Source organism: Ictidomys tridecemlineatus, chromosome 4 (genome assembly GCF_052094955.1).
Source record: "Ictidomys tridecemlineatus isolate mIctTri1 chromosome 4, mIctTri1.hap1, whole genome shotgun sequence".
Taxonomy (NCBI): Eukaryota; Metazoa; Chordata; class Mammalia; order Rodentia; family Sciuridae; genus Ictidomys; species Ictidomys tridecemlineatus.
Genome location: NC_135480.1, coordinates 200292888 through 200317049, shown reverse-complemented (window position 1 = coordinate 200317049; position 24162 = coordinate 200292888). Strand labels below are relative to the sequence as shown.

Below are 24162 nucleotides of genomic sequence, written 5' to 3'. Positions count from 1 at the left end.
CTGATTAAGTCTGGGGCCCAAATCTAAGGTTTAGAAATTTTCTTTGAAGGTTTAGATCAAATAGTAGCTTTGAGGGGGAAGGGAGGCAAGTCCACAGACAACTGTTTTTTGTATCTTAGCAGAATTTAGCCAATAAGTTTTCATTACATAGCTATTAGCTGTAAATGTTTTGTAATACAGAAAAGAACTGATGGAGAACTATAGTGAGTTGATTGTTGTAGTTGATGTTTTTAAGGAGAAAAGGGAGGGGTGATAGATTTAAATTTTATAGTGAAAAAAAATTTACACTTCACATTCCAGTACATAGTAAAATTACATTTTAAAAATTGTTTACCTCTTGACAGAATTTGTTTATATTTTAAATTCTTTAATCCGATTTACCATCTGCCAAAGCCTTATTTAGTACTGTTAATTATAGATAGAATTGGGGTCATGAGGCCATTGATAAGGCAACCTCATCCTCTTTGGGGGAACTTAGCTGCTTTATGGTTTGGGGTATAAGACTAAACCATTGCTAATTTCTTTTTTAAAGTTTTTTTTAATGGGTATTTTGTATGTATATGCAGTTAATAGTTACTGGATAGCATTATACCTTCTTTATTTGGGGTAGACTGCTACTTAAGTGAGAAACCCCAGTGTTCCATAACTTTATTATTTGGACCAGGAAAGAAATGTATAGCCATAGAAACAACTCAAAGATTAGTCTTAGCATTAAGGATTCACTGTGTTTATTAAGTACAGAGTCTAAGAGATTACGGAGTTTGAATTCTTACAAGCAGGACTGCTGAGCTGTAGCCGGAAGAGTTCTCACTCTTTGAAGCAGTTGATGAATTCCTAGGAATGGCACTAACCCTATGAAATCATCCTGGGAAAGCTTCCCTGCCTCTTGCAGCATGGCTAACATCTGCCATAGGCAGCTTTGCAGTTTCATTCTCACTCTGGGGATGCAAAAACCAGGGGGTGGGACTCCCCTCATAATAGCATTCTTCTTTATAGTGCTGTCTTGCTCTCTTCCTTATATGTTGTTCTCCAGCTTCTTACATGCCAGAATTACTTCATTGGTTTTTATTGTGAGTTAGTAGAAGCAAAGAATAGAAATTACCAATTACGAGTAAGATCTATTAGTTTTATCTTGAACAGCTTCTTCTCCTTTGCTTTTTGTGTACTAGCTTCCAGAAAGTAGTAGTTTAAGAGGTAAGATTTTCTTTGGCTTCATTGGACAAGAATTTAAGAAGTGGGCAGAGGCACCAGAGTGGTGGTTACATGAGTTTAGAAGTAGCAACTCTGTAGAGTTTCAATGTTTTTCAACTAGTTTGAACTTCTCAGTGGTTTTGTCTGCTAGCTCTGAGAGAAGAAAAGGATTTATACGGAAAAATTTCCCCTAGTACATCTTTTATTAACTGTTAAAACTTCCATTTTTCTTAACTTTCAATGGCAGAAAATAACTCAGAGCTCTAAAACAAGAACCTTCATTAAACAAGAAAGTGAATTTAAAATTTTTCACCTGAATCTTCCATACAAAATTCTAGTAAAGCAAAATGAATTAACCCAGCTGAATGAGGGAAGCTTAAAAACAAAATCAACTGCTTACAAAAGAGGTCAGTGAAAATGCTACTGTAAAAAAAAGCATTGCCTGGTTTTAGATATTGGGCCCTTGTCCATTTAAATTAACCTTTGTCACAGCTGGGCATACAAATGTTTTGTTTTAGTTCACAGAGGGTTAACTCTATTCAAGCTTTCACTGTGGCCGGCCTGATCTGTGGAGTCATACAATCTGGTCTTTCAGCCTGGCCAGTCGCTAGGCAGGAAGTCTTATTTCTTAAGCTATCTTTCAGAATGGGGGGTTGGGATTTGGAGAAAGGTGGGGGAAGGGCCTTGGAGCATCTGTAAGGATCAATAACAGAGGGAGAGAGCTTCGAGAGAGGCCATTGTGCACACTTCAAGATAGATGCAGCCCTTGTGCATGGCCCCTGCCTGGCAGGACAGACACCTAAAACCAAAACAATGCCATGGAATGAATTCCCTGTGAAAATTAGATTGCTCTTTAAAGGAGAAAAAATAACTTAAGTGCCCTTTCAACATTTGGGAATATTCTCATTCATCAGCTTGCAAAGATTAGGCAACCCCCACCAGAAATAACTCCAAATTGATTTTTAAATGCCTTTTGTCCTCATGCTAATACTGTATTGAATTGGAGAGGGTGATCATTTTGGTCTTGGTTAAATGCATCAAAGCATTGAGTAATCTTTTATTCTTTCTCCTCTTTATTCCCTTCATCCCTTCCTTCTTTTTTTCTTTATTCTAATGTTTGCTTTACTCTATTGGTTTTGGAGGTATCATTAAGGGAATGAAAAAAACCAAGATTTAGTTAGGATTCCAGTAACACATGTGTGAAATCCCTCCCCCAGCAGCTGGTATTGGCTCTCAAAACTTCAACTAAGCTAAACAGATGCTCTTAGTGTGTTATTTTGAGGTCATTTAAACCAGACTTGTTGAAGGATCTACAAAAACCTTAGGTCTTATTTAAAAATGCACTGAAGTTGTGATATGACACATATTAATGCATATTATTTGGGTTTTAAACAAAAATACCTGAAGTTTGGGAAAGTGAGCATTCTGCTATTGAGATTGTGATTTTTGAAGTACCATCAAATTTGTTGTTCTTTTATTGCAGTCCAGATTTTCATTTTTTAACTTTTCCTTTTCCAAGTTTTTCAACTTTCCCATTCCCAAACCCAGCTATAATATTCCTTTCTTAGTGTATGTATCCTTTTTCTAGAGGAGTAAGATAATAATTCGATAGGGACTTTTGGAGTAATGGAGTCATTGCTGCCTCTCTTCCTCTAAACCACCAAAGTATTGGTGACAGCTGATGGTGAGAGCCAAGAAAAGTGGAATCATAAACAGCCTTCCAATTCAATAATTCTTCCAATTCAAAATCTTCCAGGGATAAATGTAATAAGCCAACTGGGGGGCTATAATCTGACTTGCAGACATACAAGTGGAATAAGAGGTAGGAAGAAGGAAGGCATGCATTTGAAATAAGTAGCAGATTTAATTTAGTTTAGACTCCTTGAGTTAAGACTTGACATATTCTGGACACTTTTTTAATCCTAGGGCAAATATTTCACAGATCATCTGGATATTTTAAATTCATCTCTAATTCATATATTTTTTTTCCCCTGGGGAAAATGATGTAACAAAATCTGATATAATCACCACAAATAAATAGTGCCTTCTTTATACCATTGTTTCTGACTCTCTGATACATTATAATTCTGCATTAATATTTAAACCAAAGGATCAGTTCTTTTATTGGGCATTTTCCAGGGACATAAAAATATTGCTAACAAAACTTGGAAGTTCAGTTACCATTTACATTGTATTAAAATGGGGTATGAAACCTACCATGACCCTTCTGAACAATGTGGTCTTTAATGTGTATTAGGGGGAGGGCCTAGTGAAGGAAAAGCCATAAAAGTCTTCAGGGTTCAAGATGAGGTTGGGATTTTGGCCTATTGCTTTTGTCATTTTCACACACAAACATCACTGCAATCATGTTTGATTTAGCATCCTTAATACAATGAGGTGGAAGAACAAAAGGATACCAGAGGCATAAGTATGGAAGTCAGTCTCCTACCTCCAAATTTTTTCAGGTCGATTTTTTTCTCTGTTTTCCTGCTACTGAGGAAATTAATCATTTTGCAAGAATTTTCTTTTTGCATGCCTCAGTTTGCTTGTGTAATTGAAAAACATCCACATCTCAAATTTATTTTTTAGTCACATAAAAAGTTATTTTCCCCAAACTTGGCAAAATCCATAATTACAGGAAAAAATGCATCTACTCATATTTCAAGGTTGAGGGTTTGAGGGCGGTCCCAGTGCCCAGCTGTTTTGCATATTTTGAAAAGCCTGAGAAATGTAAAGGTCATTGCTAACTCTAAAGGGTCTTGATGCTCAAGCTGTGATCCAAGGATCTTGCATAATTAGGGTGAGAAGCATGGAGGGTCAGAAGTCACTAGACAGGAGGGCCTGGATAGCTTGTCAATAGGGCCAATCAGAATTCCTGTAGAATTTTTAAACCATTGAAACAAAAACAAAAACTGCTGCTGCTTCTGTAGCCTCTAAGTGGATCCCTTGGTGTGTTGAAGACTGATCTCCTGCTGCCCAGATGGCTCATAAAAACTTGGCTACATCTTTTGCATTGCTACAAGCTTCCTGGTGTTGGGGAAAGAACTTCAATAACCTGACTCTCTCTTGGCAAAGTCATTTGACCTATACTATATATATATATACAATAGGGGATGGTAATACAAATCTTAGAGAATTGTTATGGGGATTAATAAGAGAGTCTCCATCGGAGTGCCCAAAACATGCTTAAAATGGCCTGAAATGGAAAGAGTTTCAAAGAGAAGCAAATTGAAGAAGATAAGAAAGGAATGAATTTTTGAGTTAGCGTGTGGCTGGTGCTGTTTACACTCCCAAGTAGAAAGGTCCTTAGGCACCATTCCTTGTAAGCAATAGTCAGGAAGGGGGCCTTGGAAATTTAGCCTGGAAAATGCTGTACAACCAGTGGGGCAAGCTGCTGAGCCTTCTCCTAGAACTAATTGCTCTGCTAATATGCTACTTCTGTGCTAGTGAAAACAATTCATAATGATTAGGCTCCTTCAAAAATTGTGACCTTTTCCTTACAGAAAGTCTTTTTGCAGTTGTGGTCTTTGGAAGAAAAAGGAAAGGAGATGGGCTGTAAAATAGCAGAGTGGTTAAACCATGATCAGAAAGGGAAGAGTAGTAAAGTTAGTGAAAAGTTGGGAATAATAGATTGGTTAAATAAATTAACATAGGTATACTATGGAATAATAAGCAATTACTTAAAAGATTATGTGTAAGGCACAGAGTTAGATCCTCAGCACCACATAAAAATTAAATGAATGAATGAATAAATAAATAAATGTTAAAAATAAAAAAGATTAAGACACATCTACATTTACTGTCGAGGAAGATAGCCAAAGAAAGCAGAGAAACACTATAGAGTGGTATGATTGATGTGACCCTGTTTCTCTTTTGAAAAACTGTAACATACATGTTAGCACATGCATGTTTTGTTGCATATATTGGTAAAAGTTTGGGAGCGATTATCTTTGATTATTTGGATGGGGAAAGAAAATGAAGGGGACAGACAAGAAGACATTTTAAATCTATTGTCTCTTTAACACAAGTATGTATTACATTTGCATTAAAAATATTAATATGGAAATGTGTATGGAAAGTGGAATATTAACTCTTTCCTCCACTAGGAATATAAATTTCACAAACACAGTCCCTGTGTAGTCTTATATCCCAAGCTGTAGCAAAGCTCAAAAATATTATTTAAGTGGTGAATGTATGAATGGAAGGATGGCACCTATATATTTTGTCATATTATGAATTATGACATTGATTTCAGAGTTTCAAGCTACTTCCCACATGTCAAACTTGTTAGATAACCCTTGATCAGAGGCAGGAGTTGGAAGAAAGAATAAAAGGGATAAGAATTTAGTTTTAACCATAATACTACTGAAGAAGACTTAGAAGAATTCATATTTAACTTCTCTAATATTTCAATCAAGCATATTGTTGGAGTGACTCCTAAATAGGCTTGTACACCTCCCCAGTGATGAAGTGCTTACTTCCTTATTTGAAGCTAAAATATGACTCCTTACAATAGCAGCATACTCATCTTAATGTAATCTGTGGATGTTCAACCTGAAAAAACCTATTCCCTTCCCTTTTCCATCAAGAGTTTTATGGCCTAGTCCCCCAAACTGACTATTCTATGATTTCTAGTTCCTTATCACACTGGTCATCTGCCCTCCCCTCTGGACCTCTGGATATGTTATTGCTTAGAAGGACCATGTGAAAGTATGATACTCAGCATCTAGCAAGCCATGATGAGTGTAGAACAAGAGAGGGAAACAATTCTTCTTGCCTCCTGTTTGGATACTGAGTTTGAGGTTTTGTTTATTTTTCAGATAGGGTCTTGCTAAGTTGCCCAGACTGGCCTTGAAGACCCCTCACATCCCGTACTTCCCGATCCTGGGAATTTAACCCTGGGCCTTATTTTAGGTGGGTATGCCAGGCAAGCACTATATCACTGAGTCAAATCCCTAGCCCTATTCCTAATCTGTCTGTCTTTTTTTGGGAGGGCGGTAGGTATGTTTTTGTCCTACTTCTAGTCTCCAGGAGGCTGAGACCATAGGTGCACACCAAAGACTATGTTTTTAATTAATGCGATAAAATTTATATAATTTTTAAGGGAGCCAAACTGTGTTTATGAAAATATATACTATACAACTGTATAAAAGATAATGGATTAATATTATTAATTAGTCCTGAGCATATAGTAGCTCAGTCTCTCTGTCTTTTCGTGTTTCACTGCTAAGTTGATTCATTCACATCCTGTAATGATAAGTTGGGTCTTTGTGCCAAACACAGACTTGGTTTTATTGACTTGTTTGAGTTACCCTAATTTTCCTGCCTGTTGAGTTATGGCTTTCCCTTCATCAGTAGAAGCCCACAGCCTTCACTGCACATCTGTACTTCTAGCATTTATACAACAAGGAAGTTGATAAGGATCAAGCTAGGCCTGTGATCTCAGGTTGACCACTTCTATTTCTGAAAATGGTGTAGAATAGTAATTAAGAACAATAGCTATGAATTCAGACTGTCTGAATTTAAGTCTCAGCATTGACCTATACTGAATGTCATGTTGCTTAGACTATATAGCTTCAGCTCCATTGATTAGTGTCTCTATGCCTCAATTCCTTTATGTGTAAAATGGGAATAATAGTAATACTAAATCACAAATTTAATGTGAGGATTGAAAAATTACATATATTATGCTTAGAACAGAGTAGTTAATTTGTAAAGTTCCTGCCTTTAATAAATACTCAAAAATGTCTCAAAATACCTATCAGTAAAATGAGGTCCTATCAGTAAAATGAGGTGCTATCAGTGCTCAATGGTAGAGCACTTGCCTTGTGAGGCACTGGGTTCGATCCTCAGCATCACATAATTAACTAATTAACTAATTAGTTGATTAATTAATGTACAACTGTATAAAAGCTAAAAGATTAATATCATTGATTAGTCCTGAGCTAACTTATTAATTAATTAATTAAAGTATTGCATCCATCTACAACTAAAAAAAAAAAAAAAAACTTTAAAATGAGAACCAGTGGGGCTGGGGATGTGACTCAAGCGGTAGCGCGCTCGAACGCTCGACTGGCACGCGTGCGGCCCAGGTTCGATCCTCAACACCACATACAAACAAAGATGTTGTGTCCGCCGAAAACTAAAAAATAAATATTAAAAATTTATCTCTTTAAAAAAAATAAAATAAAAATGAGAACCTGTGATTTCCTGTGAGAATGAAATAGAAATGTGTGAAAAAGTACCCCATAAATTTTAAAGTTCAGAGTGCCTGTGATGAAGGGGTACAGTTTACCTGAGTGAACTGTATAATTCTTGCATGCCTGAGGTCTGCTGTATTTGCCCACCAGTCAGGTATCTTCATATAGTAGCTGTATGCGTCTAGCTCTCCCTAGCAGCCTGACTGTTCCTATTCACATTCGCCTGTACTTCAGAGACTACTGTATGTGTTAGAGGACCAAAAATTTATTTATGGTCTTTTTTTATGGAGCTTTTGTAGTAAGTTACTCTCAATGTCTCGTTTTTTCTTGTTTTATTTTTACTGTAGTTATAGAAGCAAAAGCAATGCCAGCTTTGTATTCTAGTCAGTCACCATTTTAGTTGTGTGACGTAATGCCTCAGAGCATCAGTTTCCTCGTCTATAAAGATAGGAATACTTATTTTATAAGTATTAATTTTATAGGCTTATTGTGAGAATTGAGAGATTATAGGTAAAAGACTTGCAGAGTATTAGTAAATGAAGATGTGAATCATCAAATTTTCGTGGTATTTTGTTATGATCATGATTGTGATTTATCTATCAGGGACTATAGTTCTCTTTAGAAATATCTTCCACAATTGAGTTTAATTTACTTTATTAGAAAGGCAAAAATTACATATGATGCAGTTATGCCAAAAGAGCCAAACCAGAATTGCCAAAAATACCTTGTAGAAGTCGGGGGACTGTTTAGGCACTGTGGTGCTGAAGGGGTGGTGGGTATAGGCTGAGGTGGTGTTTTGGCTGCATGTTGGGGGCAAAGGCTGACGCAGCACCGGCTCCTTGCTGCCTGCCTCTCTACTCTCTGAGCTCATATTTCCCCAGGGTCCTGAGCCTGAGGCTCTCTCTGTCCTCCAGCGCCTTTTCTGCAGCATGTGGTGCAAGCAGCTGCTGGGACCTCCCCAGACATGGCTAGCTGAGCCGTGGGACCCTACTATTCCTCAGCCCCAGTGCCTCCAAGAGCAGAGTTGAGTGGGTATGGATGGTTGGAGCTATGGAAGTGTCCTCCCAGGGCGGGAGGAACACCATCACCATTAAATTTTCTGCGTTCATGTTGCAAGGACTGTGTGCAAGTATGGTATAATTTGGTTTCCTGAGAGTCTGTCTTAGTGAGAAGGAAGTGGGAAATACTTTTGAAAAACGAACTAAATAAGAAAGCCACATCTTATTTTTACATAGTTGTCACCTTACTTACCAATATGGATACCTTTCCCAACGTTTTTCCACCTGGTAGAAACAGTGGACTAAATTCTGAATCTGAGTTCCAAAAATGTTAATTGGTGAAAAGTTACAATGTGACCATCATAAAACTAATTATCAGACTGTTGAAGTTGAACACACCAGATTGCAGGGTGAGTACATAAAGTTACAAAATGAACTCAAGCACCTATTGAATGAAAAGGAAAAATTTCAGCTACTGCTTGAAAAGATAAAAGGGGAATTAGTAGAGAAAACTAAAGACTTAGAAGAAATAAAACTTCAGATGTTAACCTCACAAAAATTGGAATTGTTAAGAGCCCAAATACAATAAGAATTAGAAACTCCAATGAGAGATTGTTTACAGAATCTGGATGAAGAAGTGAATTATAGAGCCAAATATAATAAGCTTCACTATGAACATAACATTTCTCAAGTCAGAATTTGAATATCAGAAAGAAGAGTTTGCATGCATTTCAGAATAAGAAAAAATAAAATTTGAATCAGAGATTGCAAGACTGGAGACAGATAAAGAAGAACTACATAATCAGCTGTTTAGTGTTGATCTCACAAGGGATCAACTTGTACAAGAAAAAGTCCATTTGACTCAGAAATTAAAAGGTTTAGAGGCTGAAGTACCAGAATTAAGGGCTGAAAAAGAGAATTCTAATGCTTAGTTAGGAAATATCCAAAGAATACAGGTACAACAGTTAGCTGAGATGCACTGGCTACAGTTAAGTCCCTGGAGCTGAAAACAACTCAGCTAAGCTATAGGCTGAATGTTTGGGAAAAAAAGCTACAATCAAGCAATGAACAAAATACTTTTTAACCAGTAAATTGCATAAAGCTGACCAAGAAATAAATACATTGACCAGTAAGATGTGGATTTTATGTGGAACCTATTTCTTTCTATGTTTTCAGGACCTTTCATAGATGGAATTTCTTCCAATAAAGATACTTCTGTTTCTCATCCTTTCCTCATTGGCTATAGGACCTACTCTTCCAGATTTGGGTCCAATTCTCAACTTGTTATTGTAGGGTTTTATTGGATTCATAAGCAAATTATCCCTGACCTGCCTTCTCTTACCATCTCACATTTTATATATTTGACTTTTATGTATTTGTTATTTTCTACTTTGCTTCCATAGTTTTATATTAGTATAATGTTATAATATTGGTATATTTAAATTTTATATCTGTGTTAAATTTATATGATGTTATAATGGGAAAAAGAAAAAAAAGTGTGTCACATTAGATTGGATAGAGAAAAAGGATGGGGGAGGAGTAGGGTGGATAGGAAGGGCAGCAGAATAGAATAGACAATATGATTGATGTATGTACATTCCATGTATGTATTATATGTCAAAATACATTCTGCTGTCATGTATGACTAAAAAAAATTTAAAAAAAAATTTGTCACTACTATTCCTAATCTTTGAAGGTAAAGGCTACAGAAAATGTTAATGGTGCAGATTGGAAAAAGAAAGATTTATTGTTTGTTGTTTTACTCCAGCTCCTAAAATAGTGCCTGACACATAACAGGTGTTCAATAAAGATTTGTTGAATGAATGAAAAAAATATCCTTTAGAAAAAGTGTATGTACCCCCCCCCAAAAATGTCTTTGGGCTTCTTCCAAATATACTCACAGGAACTTTCATTGTTATGGCTTCCAACAGTCACAATCCTGTGATTCCATCATCTGATACTGAATTACAGTTTGATTTGGCGATTGAGGTTTTTCATTGAAAAGAATATAACTGTAATTCCTACTCAAGTGATTAGGTGAGTCCAGAGAAGGAAAGTAATTTGTACATGTTAGTGTAAGTAACTCCCATACTGCAGCTGCTTCTGTATTTTATTTGGCCTTTAAATGATTCATGCATCTCTGACACTCAGTCATTGCTATTCTGAACCACATGAATTTGCATTCTGAACTTTCTATTCTAATAATAAATTGATGTCTCTTTGCAAAAATGGGGGAAATTAGAATCATCAGGAATATTCAGGCAGGTTCTTGAAATTTAAGGATGGGAACTCCCAGAATCCTAATACAACTTCACATTGAAATCCTTAAAATATATACAGAACCTTTAGGCAGAGAGACACTTTATCTGTCCTAATCACTGCTGTATCTGTCCATTGAGTCTTATACAGTGAAAGCACTTGAGAAAGTTTGCTGATGAATGAAAGAAACTGGCCAACATCTGAATTCTCTCCTTTTTGAAATTCTTTCCTTGATTGGCTTCCAGGATACCAATCTCCTGCTTTTCCTCCTATTTCTCAAACCAACAGCTTCTTAGTCTATTTTATAGTTGCTCTTGGTGTCTTCTAAATGTTCGCATGTCCCCCAGGAGTTAGACCCTTGACTTCTTTTCTACTAATAGTCTCTCCTTTGGTGACTTCAGCCTTTGATTGGGATAATTCCCAAAAGTCTATCTTTAATTTAAAACCTCCATTTAGCTTCAGACTTTTGGATCTCAACTGCTTAACAGTTCCATTTGGGTATCTAACAAGCATCTCAAACTTGTTAAAGTCAAACAGAATTCCAGATGCCACACCTACCCCTCATATCAGCAAGTTTTCTTGGATAATCTCTCCCATTTTAGTAAACAAAACCCAAATCCTTCAATTGTTCAAGACTAAAAACTCAGAATGTCCCTTAATTCCTTTATCTTCTTTTATGTTCCGTCAGCAAATTCTGTCACTTTCCCGGCCAAAATAGATCTCAAATCTACTCTTCATTGCTGCTATTACCACCCTAGTTTAAGCCACCATCATCTCTCACTGAGATGACTATTCATATATTAACTGGTGTCTCTAATTCTCCTGAGTTCCCTATACTCACTTTCCAATCCATTCTATAATGGAGTTAGAAAGATCTTTAATAAGAATTCTTCTGCTCAGGCTGGACATGATGACTCATGCCTGTAATCCCAGCTATTCAGGAGGCTGAGGCAGGAAGATTATAAGTTTGAGGACAACCTGAGCAACAAAGCAGACCCCTGTCTCAAAATCTAAAGAAAGAAAAGAAAAACAAATAAATAAAACAAAAAATTCTTCTCCAAATATTTTAATCACTACCTCTTTTTTTTTTTTTAAGAGAGAGTGAGAGAGGGGAGAGAGAGAGAGAATTTCCAATATTTATTTTTCAGTTCTCGGCGGACACAACATCTTTGTTGGTATGTGGTGCTGAGGATCGAACCCGGGTCACACGCATGCCAGGCGAGCACGCTACCGCTTGAGCCACATCCCCAGCCCATTAATCACTACCTCTTGAACAGGAAATAAAATCCATGGTCTGTAGTACTTGCTGTATGATCAGATTCTAGCCTGTCTCTGGCCTCACTTATTTCTGTCCTTCCTCATGCCACACACTGGAAATAATCCTTTCTCAAGCAAAAAATAAAAGCAATTTATATCTAGGGAGAAGATTACAGAGAACTAGATCATAATACAGCAATTCAATTGCTTTACATTCCTAAATCCCCCAAAGCACTGCAGAGTTGTGTGAAAACCCCCTTGATTATCAAAGAGGACTGGGAGGAGCTGGGGTTGTGGCTCAGTGTGAGGCACTGGGTTTGCTTCTCAGCACTGCATATAAATAAATAAAATAAAGGGCCATTGACAACTAAAAATTATTTTTAAAAAATGAGGACTAGGAGTGGTAAAAGGTATAAAGCATAAACTATGATTTTAGAATTTCATGGAAATATAAGTAAACCACTTCAGTAACTAGAAATTGTATTTCCTGTCCATCTTCAGTCATTTGATATTTATAAAGAAAACTTATCAAAAAAGAACCTGTATCCAAAAGGCATAAAGAACTCTCGAAACTCTGTAAGAGAACAACCCAATTAAAAGTTCAAAAGAGGGCAGGGGATGTGGCTCAGGCGGTAGCGCGCTCGCCTGGCATGCGTGCGGCCCGGGTTCGATCTTCCAGCACCACATACGAACAAAGATGTTGTGTCTGCCAATAACTAATAAATAAATAAATATTTTTTAAAAAAAGATGTTGTGTCCACTGAAAACTAAAAAATAAATATTAAGAAATTAAAAAAAAAAAGTTCAAAAGACTTGAATGAATACTTGTCCCAAGATGATATATGGCTGGCAACTAAACTAGAGAAGCCCAAGTTAAAGCTACATGTTAGCATGACTAAAATAAAAAATGACAATATCATGTCGTGGGGATAATGTGGAGCAGTGCATTCATTTATTAAGATGAGAATGCACATGATACAACCATTCTAGGAAACACTTTGACAGGTTCTCAAAAGAGTGAACTGTGCCTCAATGACCCTGTAATTCTACTTATTTGCCACAGATAAATGAAAACTTAGATCCACACACAAACCTGTACACAAGTGTTTATGGCAGCTTTTTACAAAATCACCCCAAGTTGGAAGAATACAGATGTTCTTCAAGAGGTGAATGGAAATGGATCAACAAATACAGAATACTACTGAGTAGTAAAAAAAAAAAAAAAAAAAAAAAACCTGTTGATGCATGTAACATTTTGGATGGATCTCAAAAGAAGCCAGTTTCAAAAGTTTACACACAGTACTTACCTGGCAAGGGAGACACCATGATCACCAAGGTGGTTTTTCCAGGGCAAGGCTTATCCATTGCACTAAGGATGTGTTGATCCTTGCAATTTCCCCCAAATGTGGGCATCTCAGCTGCATTACTTTTGAGGTAATAGAGGGGTGGGAGGGAAACAATGTTCACATTTTCCTCCAGTTTGGCACTTCAAAAGTAGCCTAGAGAACTGGGTGTACACATGGGTATAGCTCAGTGGTAGAGAGCTTGCCTAGCATGTGTGAGGCCCCCAGAAACTACTCTTCCCTCCAAAACATATTTTACAAACTCTCTTATTCCATTTAGGTAACATTCTCCAAATTAACAGAACTGATCAGTGGTGGTAGGGATTAGGAGTAAAATAATGGTATGACCACAAAGTTGTATAATGAAGAGGGGTTTGGGGATAGAGAAACTATTCTGTATCTTGGCTGTGGTGGTGGTAGAACGGTTTACCCCTTCCCTCACAAAATTCAATTTTAATGTGTGTTAATTATAAAATGAAACTTAAAGCACCTAAAATTACCCATCCACCAGCATTATAATGCTTTGATCCCTGGGTTATCAACTATTACACAAGATGTAAGTAAAGTTACAGTGATTATCTCAGTAAAATATATGAGCACAGCCTGTCCTAGAAAGCCAAAAGAAACCTTTAGTCTAAACTAGTGAAAAAGTCTAGATAAGATATTGTTAAGACTGTATTGTCCCTGTTACAAAAAAAAAAAAAAAAAAAAAAACAGACCCCTTTTTTTTGTCCCCTAGAGGACAGGTGGACCCTTGGTTGAGAACATGCTTTCTTAGAACTACTTCATGGACACCTCTCCCTCCATGGTACCTGGCAGTTTGTAGTAGTGTTGAGTAAGCTTCAGCATGCCTGCCCTGAATTCTAGCAGCAGCTTCTTTTGTGTTACACTTCCAATATCCAGGCCTCTAACTCTGAGACAGAACTATGTTTCTTTCTAGCAAAGTCTATTAGTCTCTTTCAACATATTTGCAAGGAGACAGCTGGCAGGAATGTGAAGAGGGCTCATTCATTTAGGGATTGTGCATCCATTCCTTCACAGATCAAAGTTCTCTCTAGGGTTTCCTTTGTATATAAAACTAACCAATGTTTCTGTCCTATATGGACCTTATAACTTGGCCCATATTCTGCCAGGTGGTTTTACTGTTGTTGTTGTTATTGTTTTGTTTTGTTTTTGAGAGAGAGAGAGAGGGAGGGAGAATTTTTTTAATATTTATTTTTTAGTTTTCGGCGGACACAACATCTTTGTTTGTATGTGGTGCTGAAGATCGAACCTGGGCCCCATGCATGCCAGGCAAGCGCACTACTGCTTGAGCCACACCCCCAGCCCATTGTTCCTAGGGCCCAGAGAATGGAGTTAGATTTAGTGCACTAGTAAAAAGTTATAGGGTAAAAAATGTCCAGACAGAATAAGGAAAAACTTAATCAAAGCTGTTCTGTAGTAGTGAAAGTATGCTGGTATTCATTCCTTAGGCTGCAGTAGATGACTGCTTGATATGCCAAATTCTCCCATGCAGGGAGAGTCATAACCCTTATAGCACACTTCAGACAAAAGAGCAGAGAGCTTTCTACTGTCTTCATTTACCGTTTTATATCAATTACCTGTGGGTTAGGGATTCAGAGATACTACCAGATGTGGTGACTCACACCTGTAATCCCAGCAATTCAGGCAGGGGGATTACGAGTTTGATGCCAGTCTCAGCAATTCAGCAAGACCTTGTCTCAAAATAAAATTTAGAAGGCACTGAAGATGTAGCTCTATGGTAGAGTGAAGTCTAAGAAGCAGGTATGAAGCCCTGGGTTCAGTCCTCAATAATACACACATGCATATACACAGAGACTAGATCTATGAACCATCTTTTTTTCTTCTCTGTTGTCCATATTAGGATATCCCATGTTAGCACCTGTTTTTAGTTGTGGAAGTTTCAGATTAATGTAACCTTAAACCATAAACTGTTCAGGACAAGTAAATTGTAACAAAAATTAGATCTCATATAGTCAGTCTTCCTCATGTAAAATCATGGTCAGTATCTTTCAGGCCTCACTTTGATGTTCTTTTATGATCATACCTTGGGAAGATAGTCACAGCCTTTCATAGATTTTACTGAGTAGGATTTCAGGAGCTCACCAGGCCCTGGAGAGGACAGCCATCCATGTCATGTCCATGCTCCTCTTCCTGTGGCTTTCTTAGACTTCTGGTTTGGATACAGCTTGCCCTTATGAATTTCTAGAAAATTTTCTTGTCTGGTTTGCTTATGGAAGTGTTTCACTGTGAAAGTACTTCTGGTACCCAGTTAATTTGTTGGAATTTCTTCCATTTTTGTGTTTGTATACCACGAGTCTCCACCTAGCTAAATCTACTGTGGAGCAGAAAGGGCCAAAAAACTCTGGTTTGATTCCTGGTTTCCCCATGTGTTTTCAACTGGTTTGTACTTGGGTAAATCACTTCTCTGAGCTTCAGTTTCCTCACTTGCAAAATGGGTATTCCTTCACCAACCAAACATTTTCAAAAGAGCAATTGTTTCTACCTTTTCTTAAAATCTAGTTCATTTCTCTCATAAGCCTGAGGTTACCTTCAGATGATTCCTGATAATAATCAGTGAAAAGATCAGTATTAGTGCCATACAAGGCAAAAAGAAAATGGTCTTTCATTTGTTTTTTGTTTTGTTTGTATTTTGGTTTTTTTGCTGGGCAGGGGAATAAACCAGGGTTCACACACAGTAGGCAGGTCCTCTCCACTGACCTACACTCCCAAACCCCTGGTCTGTTTATAATTTGTTATTTTGTTCCTGTATCTTCCTTTCTCCCTCCCTATGATTGAACCCAAGGGTATCTGCTGCTGAGCTATGTCCCCATCCCTTTTTATTTTGAGACAGGGTCCCTCTAAGTTCCTGGAGCTAGTCTCGAACTTTCCATCCTCCTGCCTCAGATTCTTGAGTCACTGAAATTATGGGTGCCTCCCTACACCCAACTTAGTTTTAATTTTTTTTTTTTTTAATCCCTGGTGCTAGTGATGGAACCCAGGTCCTCATGCATGTTTAGGCACACTGTCTATCACTGAACCCTGATTTTTAAAAATATTTTATTAAAATATTTATGTTGATTACTACTAGGTGTTTCAGTGTTGCATAGAGGTCCCCAAAGGGGGTCATCTACCGTGACCTAACAAATGAACACTAGCATATTTTTATAAATGAAGTATTCACTACCTTACCACAACAGAAAAGCTTTGACTGTTACCAAGTTCTTCCTTCTTCTGACTTGAAATCTTTGACCTAGTAACTTTCTACCCATTGGATCTAGCTCCATTCCCAGCCCTGCCTGTAGTTTTTTCCTCAGGTAACCTCATCCTTCAGCCTGTTCTTACTTCATGCCTCAGTTTCTCTGCACTGTTGACTGTCCCTGGTTTTGCACAGCTGTTTCTTTGACTTCCCTGGCGTTATGTTATCCCCGTTTTCCATCCTCCCTAGAAACTGTTTTTTCTCTTTGTTCTTCTTGATACAGACTAAATGTAGATTCTCTTTTTTTGGTGGTCCTGGGGATCATTCATGCCTGCAGCCTCCCTAGTGAATGATTCCCTGTGTCAGTTTAACGCCTGAATCACAGTTTTAGTGTTCTTAGCTGCCCCTCATCTCTGTCCACATCAGATATCATGTTCATAAAGCACACTGAAATACTTGCAGCCAGCAAATCTGTGCTTGTGCTGTTTGCATTTCCTCTGGCTGGAATCCCCTTTGATATACTTTTTATACTAAGGCTCAGTCCCAGTGATAACTTTTTTTAGGTAATCTTTCCTTCTCTGCCTTTCTGTCTAGCTGCAGAATTCACTCTTTGCCCACTAAAACTTCTCATTTTTTTCCTCAGACTTAAAAGTTTTTTTGTTTTTTTTTTTGTTTTTTAGAATTTTTAATTGTAGATGGACACAACACCTTCATTTTATTTATTTATTTTTATGTGGTGCTGAGGATTGAACCCAGTGTCTCGTATGAGGCAAGTGCTCTTCCACTGAGCCACAATCCCAGCCAGACTTAAAGTTTTTTAAATTATTATTTGTTTATTTATTTATTTTGGTACCAGGGGTTGAACCCAGAGGTGCTTAACCACTGAGCCATACCCCCAACGCTTTTTATTTTAGGATAAGTTGTTGTGCCTCCCTAAGTAATCGTTTTTTTAATAAGTGAATAAGGAATACTTAAAGTTCTCAGTGTCAGTCTATATAGGACAAACCATAGCTTTGCAAGTACTTTTCTCCAACTGGAAAACCTAAATTTGCAATGAAAATAAAAACTGTTTTCATCACAAATAAATCTTGATTCCTGATTCAAAGATTCCTGCATATAGGAGAGAGGAAGGAACTAGAATTGTTTTATTTTCTGACTCCCATCTTTATTTGGAATGTTGAGTGGAGGGGTGGCATTTTCCCTGGATTCACTTCCTGTAGCTTCAGCTATTTATAATTTGTGATCTGTTTCACCTTTGTTTTTAGGCCTAAGCAGTTAATGGCATCAGTAATTTTTTTGTCTTTTTGCCATTTTCTTTCAGTGATCAGACTCCCAAACATTCAGTCGAAACCAATCTTTTTTTTTGTCAGTGGTTGAACCCAGGGGCACTTTACCACTGAGCCACATCCCAAGCCCTTTTGATTTTTTTTATTTTGAGGTAGGATCTTGTAAAGTTGCTTAGGGTCTCACTATGTTGCAAGACTGGCCTTCAACTTGTGATCCTCCTCAGTCTCTAGGATTATAGGTGTGAGCCACGGCACTCAGCTCCCGTACCAATCTTATTAAAGCCAAATTTTAATTATATTTGTGGGGTAGAATATGACAACTTGAAACATGTATATAAGGTATAATGATCAAATCAGGGTAATTAGCATTTCCATTTTCTTAAATGTTCATTTTTTTTAATATTGGGAAATTCTGAACTCCTCTCTTGTAGTTCTTTATTATAATAAATTGTTGTAAACTGTAGTCACCCTCTTGAGCTGTAGAACACTAGTACTTATTCCTCCTATCAGTTCATACTAGTCTTGTGAATTGCTCACTTGTTTTCATTCAACTAATGCCATTCTTTAGCAATGTCTCATGAAGAACTACATATGTGACCTCCAGAAACGGATTTTTTTTTTTCATATGGGGATTGAACTCAGGGGCACTTGACCACTGAGCCACATGCTCAGCCCTATTTTGTATTTTATTTAGAGACAGGGTCTCACAGAGTTGCTTAGCACCTTGCCATTGCTGAGGCTGGCTTTGAACTCATGATCCTCCTGCCTCAGCCTCCCAAGCCATTGGGATTACAGGCGTGCACCATGCCCAGACGGAAATGGAATTTTATAGTGGTCCATGCAATAAAGTAGGAATGTATATGAATAAAGGAAAGCTCCTCTGATTTGTATTTATTTATGTTTAAAATCTGTTTGTAAATGAAATTTCAAAATTTTCTGTTCCCAATTTCAATATTTTATATCACCTGAGGCCTTCATTTCAATGGTGGCAACCTGTGAAATTGGGTGGAGTCAATACTTAGAATGTGCAGCTGATCAGGGAGTTGGAACCAGTAATTGAGGTGAAACAGACCCCTTTGTTTTAACTACCCTTTGGCCAGACAAGTTCCAAATTGCCTTAATTGTCAATATAATTTTGATTAGGTGAGTAGATAGATACATTCTCCATTTCCTAAATGTGACCTTTATCACAGTTTGAAAAGCAGGTTTTGATAAAAATCGATGAGCCCTTGGAATGGGTAAAATGCCCCTCTTGGGGGTACAGGAGGTATCTTGAAGGCTGAGTGAGGAATGAGAGTAAGAGATCTTTTTGTTGTTGTGCTTGGGATCAAACCCAGGGCCTTATGCATGCTAGGCAAGCACTCTACCAACTGAGCTATATCCCCAGCCCCCTAAGAGTCCTTTTTGTAATAGGTTTTGGCATCTGTTTAACCAAATTAAAGTACAACTGGTTGCTAACAGGGTATGTAATAATACTTATAAAATAGTAAGAATACATCTAGCCCAGCACAGTGACACACGCTGTAATCCCAGTGGCTCTAAAGGCTGAGACGAGAGGAACTCAAGTTCAAAGCCAGCCTCAGCAGTTTAGTAAGGCCCTAAGCAATTTAGCAAGACACTGTCTCAAAACATAAAAAGACCTGGGAATGTTACTGAACGGTTAAGCACCCCAGATTCAATCCCCAGCACTTAAAAAAAAAAAAAAAAAAAAAAAAAAAGAATACACATAGTTGATTCCTTTTTCACAGATTTTGTTGTGTCTCTTGTAGTTTGTACCCTCCACAGGACAGCATTTGGTATAATGGGAAGTCTGTTTTCAAAAAAGGTTAAGATTAAGGGACTAGAATTGTATCTCTGTGGTAGAGCGCTTGCCTAGCATGTGTGAGACACTGGGTTTGGTTCTCAGCACCATATATAAATAAATTAAATCAAGGTCCATCAACAACTAAAAATTTATTTTTTAAAAAAGTGGTAAGGTTGAGGGTTGGGATTGTGGTTTAGTGGTAACATGCTTGCCTTGCATGGGTGGGGCACTGGGTTCAATCCTCAGCACCACATAAAAATAAATAAACAAAAGTATTGTGTCCATTTACAACTAAAAAAAAATTTTTTTTTTAAGTGGTAAGGTTGAAACTAATGTCTATCACTGACTTGCTGTGTGAACTTGGGCAAATCATTTTACTTTCCTGACCCTGGGCAAGTCACTATTTTTTTTTTCCTTCACATGTCCACTTTTTTTAAGTACTTTTTTTTTAGTTGTTGATAGACCTTTATTTTATTTATTCATATGTGTTGCTGAGAATTGAACCCAGGACCTCACACATGCCAGGCAAGTGCACTACTGCTGAGCCCCAGCCCCAGCCAACTGTTTTCTTAATAAAAATAAAATGCATGAAAAAATTGTTTCACCAACTTTATTTTTCATTTAAGTTTTTATCTTGCAGTATGCCTGGATTACCCTTTGTTGTTTTAAAAACCTTTGTTTCAAAGGCCAAATGTTTTCTCCTGATATGTAGATGCTGATCCATAAAGGAGAGTGGGACAAGGGAAAAATGGAGGAACTTTGGATTGGGCAGAGGGGAGTGAGGGGAGGGAAGGGGGTGCTGGGTGGGAAAGGTAGTGGAATGAGATAGACATTACTTTATGAACATGTGTGAAATGGTGTGGCTCTGCATCATGTATAACTAGAGAAATTCAATGTTGTACTCCATTTGTGTACAATGAGTATATATGCATTCTGATGTCTTGTGTAACTAATTGGAACAATAAAACAAACACCAAGTGTGTGGATCTCTTCTAGATTTTAAAAAAAAAGCATCTGGTTTCATCTTTGCTACTTCCTACAAAATGTTTATCACTCTTTGATCATGATCTATAACTAACTCCTCTTGTTTATTTATTTTTGCCATCCTGGACATTGAACCCAGGGCCTCCCTCATGCTAAGCAAATGCTGTATCACTGAGCCACATCCCCAGTCATTTATAAATTTTATTTTAAGACAGGGTCTTAATAAGTTGCCCATGCTGGACTTGAACTTGCAATCCTCTTGCTTTAGCCTCCCAAGTTGGGGTTACAGGTGGGAAGGGTAGTGGAATGAGATGGTCATTATTACCCTGTTACATGTATGATTGCACAAATAGTGTGACTGCATCATATATAGCCAGAGAAATGAAAAGTTGTGCTCCATTTGCACCACTTCACCTAGCTAATTATTTCTTAATGAGTCACTTGTTTTTAACTCTGTCATTTTCGCCCCAAGTAGTTCATTGAAATGGTTCCCTAGAGTGATTTTTGAGCTCTTCTTATTCCTCACACTTTTGGTCTGTTAATTTGATAATGCTGTCTTCTTTGTGAAGTCCTTTTATTCCTTACCTTCTGATAATTATAGGTTTTTATTCTACTTACCTGTGTTCTCTAAATAATTGCATTTAGAATATTCTGCTTAAACTGAATATTCTCTTAAACTGAAGCTGTTGATTTTGTCCTTGCTCAGTTTTTGCTTTCCACTTTTTTCTCAGTGATACTGCATTTCTGTAGACACTTTGGTTTAGAGTTCATCTTTGACACTTCACTATCCCCCACATCCTTCTAATTTCCTCTGTAATCTGGTCAACAAGCCCTCACTAGGCTTTCTAGGCTTGCTTTTTACTTCCACTCAGCCATTTTTTAACACTGCTGTTTCCTAGATGCCCATGCCATTCATCTTTTCCCTCTCTTTTGCACACTGCAGATCATTATGAGATTAATCTCTATTTTAAAAAAATAAAAAACAACCTCAGTAGCCTTCTGTAAGAGAATATTGTTGCAGGATATTCTAAACTAATTTTTTGTACTTATCTCCTGCCACTTCTCCATAAAGTCTCTCTGCTTAACATTAATATCCTGTACAGTTGCCTGAAGCAACCTTGCGTTTATTTTCCTTCCTTTCACTCTCATTGATGTTATTTCTCTTTTTCTGTAGTATCCTGCTTCTTTTGTTTTTTACTTTTTTATTGTGAAATATTAGCACTTAAAGAAAAGGGCATAAAATATAAATTTATAGCTTAATGAATTACTACAAAGCAAGCACCACCCAAGTCAAGAAATAAAACATTACCAGGATCCAAAAGTTTTTCCCCATTCCCTGCTCTCCATTATGCATGTCTCTTTCCCTTTGCCAGTTTTGCCCCCACTTAATACAAATGGAAATCAATAGCATATATAGTTTTTGTACAAGTCATCTCTGTTGTTGCAATAGAGATTTTATAGTTCACAGTGAGACTTAATTGAAGGAAGTGGCAAAGCTGAAATTGATACCAAGGGCATCCTAAACACCAAGCCAATGTATTTCAGACTTTACACCTTGATAGCTAGAATCCCACTGTGTATGTACACATGAAAAAATGTGCATACTTCAACTGGAACAAAAGTTCTATCACTGAGCTCACTGTTTTCAGACAGTGTCTTACTAAGTTGACTGGGATGGCCTCAAACATGCCATCCCACTGCCTCAGGCTTCTGAGTTTCTGGGATTACAGGCATGCACCATTACACCAGGCTGTATGACTTTTATTGGTTGTTTTGCTGAACTACTTGCTCTTTTAAGAAAGAATAAGATTCTTCTCAGAGGAAACCCAAGGTGAAAAGGGGTTTCTAAGCACCAAATTGAAGACATGACTTTATATGCTAAATATTTCTTCGCCTCTCTCTCTCCTCCACCTTTGCTTCCCTAACTGGTAGTCATAATTCAAAACTCATCTCTGCTAGAAAATGTCATTACTTTCCCCTGCCACCAGCTTGAGTATTCCTCTTCTGTGTTAGTTTAATTCTTTTTAAGTTTTTAGGTTTAAAAAAAAAAGACAAAAAAGACTTTATCAACAATATTATCAAGCTCTTACTCTTCACAGAGCTCTTTCATTCTAGTATAGACCATGAGAAAACTAGAGCTCCATATTATTTAGAGGCAGTTTCATTGATTCTCACAACAGTTCTTTGAGAAAAGTTAATGTAATCTTTTATTCACATTTTATAGACTAAAAACTGAAATAATTCTATGGAGTTTAAAAACCTTGACAAGGGCTGGGGTTGTGGCTCAGCAAGCAGTAGAGTGCTTGTCTTGCATGTATGAGGCACTAGGTTTAATCCTCAGCACCACATAAAAATAAATCAATAAAATAAAGTATAAAAAAGAAGATATGTTTAAAAAAAAAAAAGAAACTTTGACAAAAAACACAGCGAGCAAGTGATAGAAGCTAGATTTGAACCCAGGGAATCTGATTCTGGAATCCAAGCTCTTAATCTCTTGGCCAGGTTTTAATCTTTTTGTTTTGTCTCTGCCCCAGAGATTTATACAGCCAACAGTTGCCACTCCACTCCCCCACCCCTCTCCACCTTGAGGTTTATCTTGCTGTGGACCCTGAGATCAATTCTACCTCCTCACCTATGCCTGTTCCCTTGGTTGCCATTTATTTCTGTTCACCTTATCCCAGTCTTCTTGATTTCATAGTTTAAAGTTTTTAAAAAACTTATCTTGGGTCAGGCATGGTGGCACATGCCTATAATCCTTGAGATTTGGAAGGCTGAGGCAGAAGGTTGGCAAGTTCAATACCAACCTTAGCTAGGCCTTAAGGACTTAGCAAGACTTTGCCTTGAAATAAAAATAAAAAGGGAAGCTGAGGTTGTAGCTTAGTGGTGGAGCACCTACCTAGCATGTGTGAGACACTGGGTTCAGTTCTCAGCACCACATATAAATAAATTAAAATAAAGTTCTATCAACAACGAAAAAAAATTTTTTTTAAATTAAAAAGGCTGAGGATGTATGTAGCTCAGGGGTAACATGCCCCTGGATTCAATCCCCAGTACCAAATAAATGAACAAATAAATACTGTCTTGATTTTCTCTCTGCTTACTTTTAGGGAAGGAGCACAAAAGACAACAATTTCCAGTGGGTTTTAAAAAATTTTATGTATATTTTAGTTGTTGATGGACCTTTATTTTATTCATTTATTTATATACAGTGCTGGTACTCATACCCAGTGCCTCATACATGCTAGGCAAGCACTCTCCCACTGAGCCAGAATCCTAGCTCATTCAGTGGTTTTTACTTTAATGTTCCCAGCTTCCATTCATAGGAATTGGTATTTAAAGTTTGCAGTCTGAGACCTTCTAATACTTCTGATAAGACAGACATTCAATTTCTCTGATTAATTAGAATATGCTCTCTACCCACACTATTTTTACCTATTGATATCTTTGTAGATAGCAAGCAGATTACCTTATTCAGGGTTTCAAATATCTGTCATGTTTAAACCCTCAACTCTTTATCAACTGCAGTTACTGTGAGCTGTGGTCTTAAGTTTGAAGTGCTAATTTGGCCCATTTTTTTCCCACTATATTTTAGTAGATTAATACAGATGAAGAAAACTAAA

General features: G+C 37.3%; 1 protein-coding gene and 2 pseudogenes across 7 annotated transcripts in view; all 3 read left to right on the top strand.

Moving 5' to 3' along the window:
• The window catches only part of Nr6a1 (nuclear receptor subfamily 6 group A member 1), a 229022-nt gene that overhangs the window by 157015 nt on the left and 47845 nt on the right, over nucleotides 1–24162 (top strand). The window lies entirely within an intron of this gene.
• Nucleotides 2–24162, top strand: LOC144377357 (centrosomal protein of 83 kDa pseudogene; annotated as a pseudogene).
• On the top strand, nucleotides 13205–13383 carry LOC120890248 (U1 spliceosomal RNA; annotated as a pseudogene).